The sequence below is a fragment of the Cygnus atratus genome, chromosome 3 (genome assembly GCF_013377495.2).
Source record: "Cygnus atratus isolate AKBS03 ecotype Queensland, Australia chromosome 3, CAtr_DNAZoo_HiC_assembly, whole genome shotgun sequence".
Lineage (NCBI taxonomy): Eukaryota > Metazoa > Chordata > Aves > Anseriformes > Anatidae > Cygnus > Cygnus atratus.
In genome coordinates, this window is record NC_066364.1 from 4,574,512 (window position 1) to 4,587,503 (window position 12,992).

Below are 12,992 nucleotides of genomic sequence, written 5' to 3' on the forward strand. Positions count from 1 at the left end.
TTCATTGCACCTACAGAGCTGAATGGCCCTCTTAGAAAAATATCAGGCTCATAAAGGGACACTTTGCCATCACTTTTGCTAAAGTCTTTGAGTCATGTCCTGCGAGGCTGGCACAGGGCAGAGTGAATGTACTTCATGACAGCTAATGCTTTACCATTCGTGGCATCCTGAGTTAAATACGCCTTGCCTGCTGGGGGAGGGGAAAGGAAGAAGCTAAAATAGATCTGGTGGCCACTGGCGCTCTGCTGACAGAAAGGTATAGACTTTAAATGTCTATTTTCGAGTCCCACAGTTATTACATTCGCTTGCACTTGCAAAACGGGGCATACGTGTCTCCAATGTTCATAAAAATATTAAACAAAGGTCATCCGCATTTTTTTTTTGAGCTTGTTTAGCAATTCCCCCATCTCTGCAGCCTCTTTTAGTCTGTCTAATTTAGCAGTTTCAATCCGGAAGAGTTGCGCATATTTGTACCTGAAATGTACTGTAAAACCTGCTTTCAAAATGCAAGACACGTCCTTGGAACTGACCATTACAACCAATACTTTCACATCTTAAAAAAAAAAAAAAAAAAAAAAAAAAAAAAAGCACACAAAACCCCAAGAAACAGACGTTTCTCTTTAATTTTGGGAAATACTTTAAGGAAGGAAAGCCCTGGCTTCTGCACCGGTGAGCTGGGCAGGGCCACTGCACCCTCACCCTGGCAATGAATATATATATATATTTGTCTTTTTGCAAAAAGGGATACTTTTGCCTCCAGCCCCGTGTCGGGCCGTGTAGAGCCCTCCAACCCCTTTCCCCCCCCCCGCCGCCCTAGCTGTGCCAACGCCGGGAAATGGCCCCGGAGCCGGTGGCGCCGAGCGGCGTTGAGCGGGGCAGCGGCGCCCTCTGATGGGGGTTCCCTTCCTGCAGCTCCCTCCTCCTATTCGCAGCCCGTAGCTGGGAGTTACAAGCAGCCAAACGTTTCCTCTGCTAGAAATGCTGCTGCTGTCAGTGTTTCCTCCATTAGGATAAATGTGTGTAGGTGCAGCTTCGTAATTTGCACAGATTTTTTTTTTCTCCTTAACAGAGTGCTCAGTGTTTGAATCTCTTTTATAAAGAATCAAGAATATATTTTATCCTCTGCTTTTAAATGCAATGTAGGGCCTAGGTCAACTATCCTGAGCATCTCACTGAGCTGTCTTTTAGTAGCCCTGGCACAGGAGAGAGAGGATATGCCACTCTGTTGGCTGCTTTGGTGATGGGAGAAAAAAAATATAGATTTTAATTCAATGTCATATTACAGTTATTTCATAGGATTTTTTCATTAAAAAACAAACAAACAAACAAAAAAAAAGTCTTTACTTGCTTCACGTCATGTTTCAGAACTTTCAGTCATGCTTAACATTTTAAAGCCATCGTGAGTCTTTACAATACACTATATGCCCCCAAAATCCAACCCCCCGAAAAGCCTATTACTGGCTGGAGTTTAATAAATCAATTTATCTTAGCGCCCTCTGCTGCTCGCTGCAAGCTGTCATGTAAAGGCGGTTTTCTGACATTAACTGAAAGTTCAGTCCTTTCCGACGTGTTTTCTACCTTTTCTTGCAAACTAGCTTTTATTTTTTATTTACTTTTTTTTTTCTGACTATACATTTTCCATATATTTCCACGTGAATTTTAGAATTCAGTATTTTTCATTGAACGAACTCTTTGCAATTTGTTTTAAAGGGGAAAAAGTCATATAGCATAGGTACCTCAAAATGTAACAAAATTCAGTCTGCTCATTCATGGCTTTGCAAAAAGCCATTTCAATGTGCGTTTGTGTTGAAGCCAAATTCAATGTGTGTTTTAGCACTTTTATTTGTGAATAATAGCAAGACTCACCTCTTAAAATAAATTCATCTTCCCATTTTGTTTGATGACAAATCTATTCTCCATGTTGCATCCACAGTCACATCAAGGGGGTTTCTTTCTTTGCATTTGGCTTTCCAAAGCTAGAGCACTCAATTTTCTTGGAGACACATCCTCAATCTTTCTCAGAGGTGCCAGGAACATCTTGCAGCAAGCCAGGAAAGCACAGACACATGTGCTGAGACCACTTGGACAGGTCCATACACTTTGCCATATTTAATAAACCTGTGGAGAAGAGACTCCGAGTCCTCCCATCAGTGATGATGTCCCTGGTCCCCCCTTTGCTACAGACTGTTCCCAAGCCAGGGATCAGGAAGAAGGTGTCACCCTGGGGCACCAGGACCCACTTCCTTCTGCCTTAGTGTTGCCAACCTTCCATACCACTGCTTGCAGCCAGGGAGGACAGGGCAGAGACAGCAACACAATCTGAAATGTCTTCCCCCAGAAGGCCTCTGAAACATCCTGAGAGCCATGCAGAGGAGCATGATGGCTGGAAAGGGCTATTGTGTGACTATTTCAATCATCAGTTCTACCCTCTTGTGAAAAGAAGGGCCAGAAATATATTGTTGAAGGCTAGCAGGGTCTTCCCTGTGATTCCTGCCCTTTTATACAAGAGGAAGATAGAAAAAGAAATCTCTACAGACAGATTCAGTAATGAAAGACCAACCGAAGAATCACAACACAGGAAACCCAGCAGCTGGTTTGTTGCCACTGTGTCTCTCCTGGTTTTAAGAGCATGTTTATAATGACATGTTTGGCAAACTCAGGGAATGCTTCAGAGTCCTTCTTGCTAGTAAGGCATGTGTCCTGTTAAAAAACCATTCACAGTATGTTTGAAGACATAGTCTGTTTACAGGAGGACATTGCTGCTGCCTTTGCTTTGGGGTTTTCTTTCTGCCTTTCTTCTCTGAATCTGGGATGGGGAAGAGTTGCAAGGGATGAATGATAGCAAAGAGCATAACAGCCTTATGAAAATCCCAATCACCACCACATGGAGACACTGAAGATACTTTTGCTCTGTTTTTCCAGCTGAGAGCAAGGATGCTCTTCTGTTTGCTTTTGGCAGCAACTGTAAAATTGTTAAATATCTGGAAAAGAGCAAAGAAGAGAAAACTTAAAAGGCAAGGGGAGGTGGGTAGAGAAGAATTTAAAAACAGCATCGCATCTCAGCAATTTGATTTTTTTTTTTTTTAGGATGAGATTTTTCTCAAATATGAAGAAGCAGATAAGTACAAATTTAAAACCAGGGTACAAAACATGAGTGTCTGTTTTGAGCTAATGATAGCAAATATCCACTCATAGCCAGTAAGACCACACTTACAGTCTGAAAGATAGTGAATTTTGTTGAGGCAAATGCTATTCTCTATTTGGAAAAATAGAATTACAATTTTGGATTTCTCCAATAACAATAAAAAAAGATCTCAGATGTCACTTGTCTATCTGTGGTACTTACTTGGCTTCCAGTCTTTAATGCAGCCAATGGAGTCCTTCATAAACAGGAAATGAGTTGTACAGAAAAATGTCTTGATTCACAGTCGTGCTCAGAGATTTCACTACATCTAAATCTAAAATTCAGTTTTTCCATGCCAACCTATTCCTTCCTTCTCCACAACTACAGACACTTACATACTTTCAAAACCAACTTTTCTCACATAGAGAATTTTCTGATACCGTGAAACAAGCAGTTGCTGAAGTTCTGGTGGAAATATTCCCACTAGATGACTCTGCTCCAGTGGGAATTACTTTGCCCATACTAGAGAACAATAAAATAATTTATCTCCCTTTGCGGTAGTATTCATAGGATTACAATGGCAAATGGCATGTTTATATTAACAATATAATACTCTATCACTAGAAAAAAAAATCATGGAAAATTATGAGGATGCAGTTATTTTAATTCAGATAATGGGAGGTGGTAAATGAAGATTTGGTTCTTCCTTTATGTGCCTTGGAGCAGGAATCTAAACCTAGTTCTCCCAGGTCAAGTCTTGCACAGCATCTGAGCTATTTGGAAAAGAGCCTTGCCAAGTGATGTCTGTATTACTAGAATCAGCAGTTATTCTGATACCAGAGTTTAACTATGTACCCTACTCACGTCATTATGTTTTATTCCTCTGTACTACCTGTCTTTGTTTTGATTTGTTGTTGTTGTTTGTTTTCACAAGAAACTTGGGCACATGATGTCATCAAGGATGTGGACCTGGGAGCAATGTGATGGGATGCCTCACCAAACACCTAGATACAGCCTTGACATCTCCTCCTGAAAAGAATTCTACACACTGCAGAAATTCCACACGCTGCAAACTCTTAGGAGCAGGAATGACTATCAGATCTCCCAGATTAAGAATTCAGAGTTTTTCACCTTTTCTTCTCTGTCCATATTCTCCACATCTTTATTGTAAATTGATGTAGGCACTTGACTCAAGAGAAAGGGTTGAAGTTAATGAACTTTAAATAATTGTTTGGCTCCCCAAAATACAGAATGCAAGGCCTTGCTCATCTCTGCTGTCCTTTCCTATGTGCTTGGATTTCTCCACCTTGGTGTTTTGTGTCTCCAAAGTGTCTCAAGTCCCCAAACTTTCTTTGAATAAGTATCCTGAGTGCTAACTTTAGGGATTTCCATGATTGACAGGAAAAGTAGAAGTTAGATGATGCAATGCTAAACTGAAGATTTTATGCATGAACTACTACTGAATGACTTATTTTTTGTATCACAAGAGTCAGGGGAGTCCCAGGAGTTGCTGTCTCAGTTGCAAGGTTATACTTCCTCTCCACCTCCACATTTTAAATAGGACTTAATCCTTTCTAAAACCTCTTCCTCTTAAAAGCCAAACAAAACAATCAGAAAAGTTGCTAAACTTGTTTCCTTAAAAAATTCAAACTAAAAATATAAACATATCTTCCAGTTTCCTTGGTTTAGAAACGAACACGTAAATCTGGAACTGGCTTGTTCATCTGAATAAAGCATATACTTTTTAGTTTTTATTGTTCCTATTCCCAAACAAAAAGACCCTGTCCTTAAGAAAAAAGGCACATAGTCAAGGACAAACAAACAGCACTTTACTGAATGTTTAATATGACAAAGTTAGAATATTTCACACTTATTTATCAAATTTAATCCAATTATGCTTATGTAGATACTATATTTATGTAGATACAGACTGTTTTTTGGTGATTCAGTTGAAAAACTAGGTTTAAGCTATATTCATATAGGATCAGCATGCTCTTATGCTCTGCCAAGAGTCTACTGAACTGAAGATCAGGAAGCATACTCTTCACATTTCAGGACATAGACTGTAGAGCAAATTATCTATACTCAAAAGACAACATTTAAATTTCATGTCAGAAGAAAGTTGATCAGTTATAATGAAAGCGAAGGAAAAATAAGATCTGACCTATGATCTGAATTGAAAATACTTTTTGATACCCCCTTCTCTTACATTCTTTTTTTTTCCTCCACTCTCTTAACTTGCTTTCTGGAAGTAGGCACTCAGATAATATGACCATAGGCAGTGCTTTAGGGAGTTAAAAACTTTCTGGGTACATGAAAGAATATGTAGCAAAGCTAGGAAATTCTACCTTTAGGGGAAACATATTTCAGGCTCCCAAAATTGCTTATAATACATCCAGAGTCAAACCATTCCCTGGATATTGCCTTCAGCTTGCTCCTGTATCACAGTGTGGAAGACATAGACCACCAGGGACTTCAGCCCAAGTAATAGTGGGATCCTGAGGTGCAATTCATATTATATGTTATTAACAGACTTTAAGTTTCTCCCTTGCCTTGCCCTGCCTTGCCTTGCCTTGCCTTGCCTTGCCTTGCCTTGCCTTCCCTTCCCTTCCCTTCCCAACACATAAGATCAGATATAACCTAAAAATTTAGGCACAGACTTATTGTCTGAATTAGGTTAACTGCATCCTCATTGCTTTCCATGTAATATTAGTGTTAGCAATAGAATATGATACTAATATTAATATAAACATGCCATTTAGAGTTGTAATCCTAAGGTAATTGTATATCATTGCTTTCATTATTATAAATGTACAAGTATAATACAAATCAATGGTTCTTACCTAAAAGGCATTGAAATGAGCAAGTGTAAATGAATAATTTCAACAGCTCTGAAAATAAACGTTTTGTTCTCTGATATCAAAATGAGCGAGATGAAAATTAAACTTTATATTTTTTCCCCAATTTTTAAATTAACATTTCCAAATGGCTTGATTTGACAACCTGACCCTATGTTGCAAAAACTTTCAGACACCTGCCCTTTGATAATGAGACTAGTTTATGGAGTTATGTAACAACTTACTTAAAATGTGACTACAGTGCTCCTTAAGAAAAAGCTCACAGAATCATTGCTCTGTTTTGCTGCTGCTGGTCTTCACTAATGAAGTTCAACATTGTCATGTTTGTCTCCAACTAGATATTTAAAAAATTTCAGCAAACCCACTTTTGTTTCAGGAGGCTCAAGCTGGGTTTTATCACATGTTGAAATCACATGATCAGTTTCACAACTCCCTGAATGGCCAACCTTCTTGTAACCTAATTTTTTATATAACTGATAAGTAGGGTTATTTCTAAGAGTATGATGATTCTGCTTGACTTCAGTTAAAACATAAAACAGAGATATCTTTTAAAACTCATGCGATACAAAAGAAGGGGCGTGAGTCAGCGTGGTGGAGAGGACACTGGAATTCGGGAGAATGGTTCCCTCTCCCAGCCCCTTTGGCTCTGGTACTCCTGGCCTTGGTCCAGATCTCCTTCTGTACTGAAGCTCCAATCTGGGCTCCCTTGTTCCCTTTAAACTTCTGACCTCATCACAGAATGAATTAAAAGGAACCTGATCCCACCAGGCATGAGCATCAGAAAGATGTTTGGGTAACAAAAAATAAAAGAGATCAATGTTGCAGCAACAAGAATGGCATTCAGCAAAGTTCACTGAAGTCAAAACCCCTTACCACAGGGTCACGAAGTCACAGTATGGTTGTTTAGAAGGGAACTCTGGAGGTCATCTAGCCCAACCTCTGATCCAGGAGAACCACCCGGAGCAGGGTGTCCAGGTAGCTTTTGAAGATCTCCAAGGAGGAGACTCCACAACATCTCTGGGTAACCTATTCCAGTGCTCTGTCACCTGCACAGTAAATAAATATTTTCTGGTGTTCAGAAGGAACATCTTGGGCTCAAATTTGTGTCCATTGTCATCTTTCTTGTCACTAGGCACTACTGAGAAGAGCCTGGCTCCATCTTCTTTCCACTCTCCCTCCAAGCACTATGTTTTCTTCTCAGACATAAAAGCTCATTTTCATTCTATTAATACAGTGTTTTCTGGCATCCAGTTAATCCATTTCATGATACAGTTTTCCCCTTTACCAGTTTTCCCACAATCTTTCAGACAGAAATGTTATCAACGGTGATGTTGTATATTCTCATTGATAAGAACGTAAACTGGTGTCAGGACAGGAACTGAAACCTGAATCTCAGTTTGGAACTTATAGCTCATTCATAATTTTCTCTTCTTCATCTATTTTCAGGTTGAAATAGATGGCTTTTGATCCTTTCAATGCATGCAGTATCTTGTCTAATTGTTATTATTGTAGCCAACATCCCTGTGATTGCAAGTTAAATGTGCTCTATAAGTCAATCAAATTTGTAATCTCATTAAATGCAAGAAAAACAAGTTCATTTGACAGCATCTATTTCCTGTAAAACAGTATTGATTAGTATTAATTATATTATGCCCCTTTAATTTTTCATTAATTGAGTCCTCCATCAGATAATACATTAGTGGGCACAGAACTGATACCATACTGTTAAACACCTAATTATGTGGAAATTTATGTTTATCTTTAAAAAAAAAAAAAAAAGGCAACAAATTAACTTCTGTGCTTCACTAAGTTATAAAAGAAATATTTGTTTTCCACATCATTGATTATTTATTTGAAAGCTTCTCAAATTGTCATATTCTAAGATATTGAGCAAGCACAGATGAAGTTGCTTCTTTGTTCTTATTCATAGTGCTTCTGCTATCTTCTTCTGAGGCATTAGTAATAGTCCCTGTGAGAGACAGGTTACTGAACCTGATGGAACCTGATGATCTGTTTTGATACTATTCTTACACTGGTCTGATACACATTACATGTATTCTTCAACCATGTACTCATGCATAGAGCAATATTTGGACTTATTTTTAAATGGAAATCTTACACAATAGATAAGACATTTTTAAATTATTCTTGAAACTTCGTGAACTTCAAATGAAAAAGGTGGCTTTCCATGATTTCAAATGGAGCATTGAAAATAAATAGATGTTATATATTAAAAAAAATACTTGGAAGATAATGCGAAATGTTTGCACTCCTTTTGACACCAAATCCCCCAAAAATGAGTATGAAATCACATATTTTCTGCAGAACAGAAACTGAAACACAGAAGAAAATACACAGACAACATGCATCACATCTAAAATGTGCAAGGAATATAAATTGGAATTTGTAGATCAGTAATTATATATCCATTCATGTGAAACATGGTATTCCTCCTAGCAGCAGGATGAGCAATGCTCAGTCATGCAGTAGACATACAGTGTGGTTGTATGACATGATGCTGGTGAGAAAACAGATTTGGGAAGGGTCACTTGGGTTTTCAACTGTTGAAGAGAACTGGGCTTTGTTGTCACTTTTGAAGGGGATGAAGGAATAGTAAAACAGCAACAATTCGAGCACTGAAACTGTGAACTCTCTACTGATTTTCCATGGTCCATTATGGCTAGAATTGGGAACATTTTGGTGTGGGTCAACAAGCAGTCTCCTAAACATGGGGGAAAAGGGGTTAGCACACATCAGAGACCTTTCCTATTGCGCAGTCCAGATGCAACAAGCTCTGTCAAAGGGAAAAACTCACCCTGTGCCATTCAGAATAAAGTCCCCAGGTGGTAATATCCTGTTTAATCATGTGCCTCCTTCTCCTACTGGTGTCATTCTGAAACAGTTATTACACTTCCCTGCGCAAACAGAAAATGATTCCAAACTGTGAGTAAGAAATACATGCAGTTATGCTCTCCCTTGACAAGTTTGAGAAGGTCTATAAGAAGCTGTTCATAGTTCTTCTGATCATCTAGAAAGCTGTTTTTGTCCCAAAGAGGCTGTCAGTGTCTGGTCCATTCATGGTTCTTGTTGAATTTTCAGTTTTTGGTGTACTTTTTCTGCAAACTTCACATTCATGAGTACAAGGAGAAGCCCTATAGAATAAGGGGCAAAAAGAGCAGTCTGGAATTAACCCTGGACATACCAAAGACCATTAGTATATATATATATTTTTTGAGTCAAATAAAGTCCATATATGGTCATTAAGATACCACCAAGACACTGAATGCTAGAAGTAAAAAATGTAGTGTGATATTTTCTCTCCTTTGGGATATTTTGCAGCTTGACGAAAGCAAGAAACAAGGAGGTATTGTCTGAACTGGCATTTGAAGGAGATAAAAGTACATTTCTCTCCACTGTAAATAATAAACTCACTTTATATCATTAACGTCAAATATTATTCAGTGAATTAGAATTTTTTTTCATCCCAAGAATTATTAGAGTGCAATTAAAAATTAGAAGAAATCTTTATAATTTCAGAATACAGCATACAAACACACTGTCCATAGTATTCTTTATATATTATTCTAATCCTTATTATTAAAGATAAGTTTGTTAAATAAACCAGCTTGATTGACAATCATCATCATCACTTGAAAAATATAAATGTTTAGTTTGTTTATGAGGTGGGATTCTTCTACTTTTATCTTGGGGTTTGTCATCAGGTACAGTAGATGCAGACCTTCACAAGAACACTTTGCAGATTGGGTATGTGCACCTAACTGAGGTTTTCTTGAGTCCTGGCCAGAAGCCCTGAAGTATGGGACTGAAAGATATGACATATGATCTAGAAGAGATCTACTTCATAACTTTAGAACACTTATTCTAAGATTAATAAATATAACCATAATATAACAAAATAGTATAATTTATAATATTATATTATATATATTATATATATATATAATATTATATTATATATCGTATACAAAATAACAAGATATATATGTACCTTTCTTTGAAAGCTAATGAGTCAAGGGTTTCATCTGGCTTTGGCCTCATACCATTCCCTCTTACTGTATGACCTTTATTGATAGTTGCAGTGGCACATTTGTGTGATTTAAATTATATGCACATATTATTGTCTGAATTTTACAGAAAGTTTTTAATGATCTTCCTCAGGGACAGGCTGTCTTTACTGCATTTTGCACAAAGTTTGAAATAATCTATGTGTCAGTGGTAAAATCAACTCCTCTAAAGGAGCAAGCAATTGTCAAGAAGCTACTTATGATATTTGAGATATGAATAGCAGCTGAGACTGGATAGTCAAAATCCATCCCTTACTATCCTAACTGAGCTGCAAATGGATGTACCAACAAACACAGACTGAAATAGACTGCAAAACTCGCCAACCAAAATACCTTCTTCTGCTGCTTGAAATAGCTGAAGGAGTTTCCAGATCATGAGTCCTGCTGCCTGTGTGTCTTGCAGTAAGGCATCCAGTGTTGCTGTGAAGACACCAAATGATGTAGGATCCATCAATTCCTTGGTTATTTCATGAAAACAAGTTTTGTTTGTTTGTTTGTTTTATTTTCACATAATCGTCATTTTTAAAGGAAAAGTTTGGCCACTTATTTCTCAGATCCAAATTTGACAGATAAGGAGATAATATCTTGGCATACTTCCATCAGTTTATTCACAGAGTATCCAATTCCACAAATGTGCTCTTTACGAACCATTCTTAATTTTCTATGCAGTTTTATTACTGGCTTCACACTGTAAATTAATTGGCAAAGGTTCAATGCTTTGATAACTCCTTAATTTAACTGCATTTCACTAATATTTGTGTTAAAAGTGTATTAACAAAAATGTATGAAAACTGGATGGCTTTGGGTGAGAACAGTAATAGGACTTATCTTCCTGAGACTTCATAACCAGTCCAAGACTTTAAATGTTGAGTTTCATAGGGTGTTGAAACTGCTTGTGTATGTGCCACCAGTACATTGGCTTGTATTGGCACAGGTACTGAGCCATAACTAAAACTGATGCCAGGCAGCTGCTCTTTTCACGGTTTCATGCATTTATGGACAAGAGGATCTAAGGAATTTGAGTGGGGCTGGAAAATATGACATATGTTCTGTCTGGAAAAGTGCATACAGATGAGGAAGGCTATCTTATTTATTTCAAAAGTTGATAGATTCTATGTGAGCAACTGAACTCTGTCCAAAGGGCTCACAGAATCATGGAATGGGGAAGGTTGGAAGGGGTATCTCAAGATCACTTAGTTCACCCACTCTGCTCACAACAGAGTCATCTTGAACTTGTTGCCCAAGGCCGTATACAGTTCCCAGGTTCTGGGAATCTTGAAGGATTTCCACAGTTTCTCTGGGAAACCTAGTTCAGAGCTCAAATAAAGTCACAGGCAAAAAGGTTTTCTTACTTTTTTTAATGGAATTTTCTGTTTTTCATTTTTTGTCCATCAAGTCTTTTCCCATCACTGGACACCAGTAAAAAGAGTCTGTTTCTGTCTTGTTTAAAACAAACACACACCAATCAGGCATTTATATACATTGCTAAGATAGATCTACAAGACCTGTGGAAAGCCCATGTTTCCCTGAAGCTACTGATGAAGTGACAGATGGACACCAAGCAGAGTACTCCGGGCTGCTGAAATGGCAGCAGTTGACTATGTGTGAGCAACTGAACCAGAGTAGTTCTTTATGTGCAGACTGTGTATGCAGACTGTACTGTACATGTATGTTTATTGAAAGCTGATAGTTAGTACTATTCCAGGCTTCCTTGGGTATCCAAGATATGTGCAAGGCATCGACAAATATAGTGAAGGAGCTGTGAGACACTACAGTCCTTCTGGAGAAGCAGTGGGAAGGCAAGCAGGATAGACAAGGCTGCCTAAGATGTCACTAGATGTTTATATGTGTGTGATTGAATCACGTCCCCACTATGTCTGTTTGTATAAAATGACAGCAGACTTCATCTTGACTGTCTTTGCGTAGGTCTGTCTAGTGTAAGAGATACGAATGGGTAGAACCATGTCCCGCACTTCAGTGTAATCCTAGTAATGCTTTCTTCAAAAATAAAGTGTTTTGAGTTACTTCAGAATCTGCATTTATACATCAATAATTCAAATATATTTCCAGGAAAACAAGCAATAATAACAACAAAACCGTGAACGTTTGCCCACAGGGAAAACAACTGAAAGGCTTGAAGTTCTCATTGATTTCTTGGTCATGTCTTCTCAACAGGGGCATGAACCTAAATAGTAGTTAAGAGGCTAGCCATTTTATTAGTTTGGCTTCTAGTGCTTCCCTAGAAAAAAATCTGCATTTTTCAGCAAAATATAAGTGAACACCCAGCCTCTCTAACATAAGTAGTTCTGTCATTGAACACATGCAAATATTGCCATACATCAGTTCTTCTAATGCTGGGAGTTCAGTGTACTCAGCATTTTACAGATTTTTCCCTTGTTTTGCTTTGTCAATTACTTAGAATGCAAATTAGTACAAACTCTCTATATGGAGCTTACATATAAAATCTGGTAAAGGTGTATTTTTTATTATTAATTTTTTTTTTTTGCTTTTCATCTTCTTGCATGTTGCAGTGTCTACAAATTAGAGGCTACTATTGCACATTGACATGTATTTTGGCACTGTAATTTTGCAAATCTCAGTGGGTTTTTCTTCTTTTTCTTTTAATAGAGTGAGTAGGAAAATTTACACACCAAAGTGAAGAGAGATGGCAGAGCCAACCTCTCATGTGCTTGTATTTAAAATACTGATGAATTTGTCACAGTTATATTTCCTCTGACTTTGGACAAGAGCACATACAGAACTGATCAGAGGAATTCAGCATAGCACCAGGGAAACTGTATTTCCCAGAAGAATAAGGGGTAATATTAATTAGTGAGAGTTCATTTGACAGGGAACAGGGAACAGGGAACCCAACCAAATTCAAACAAGTAGAAATTGCCTTCCAAACCATTTCCTTTTTCACCT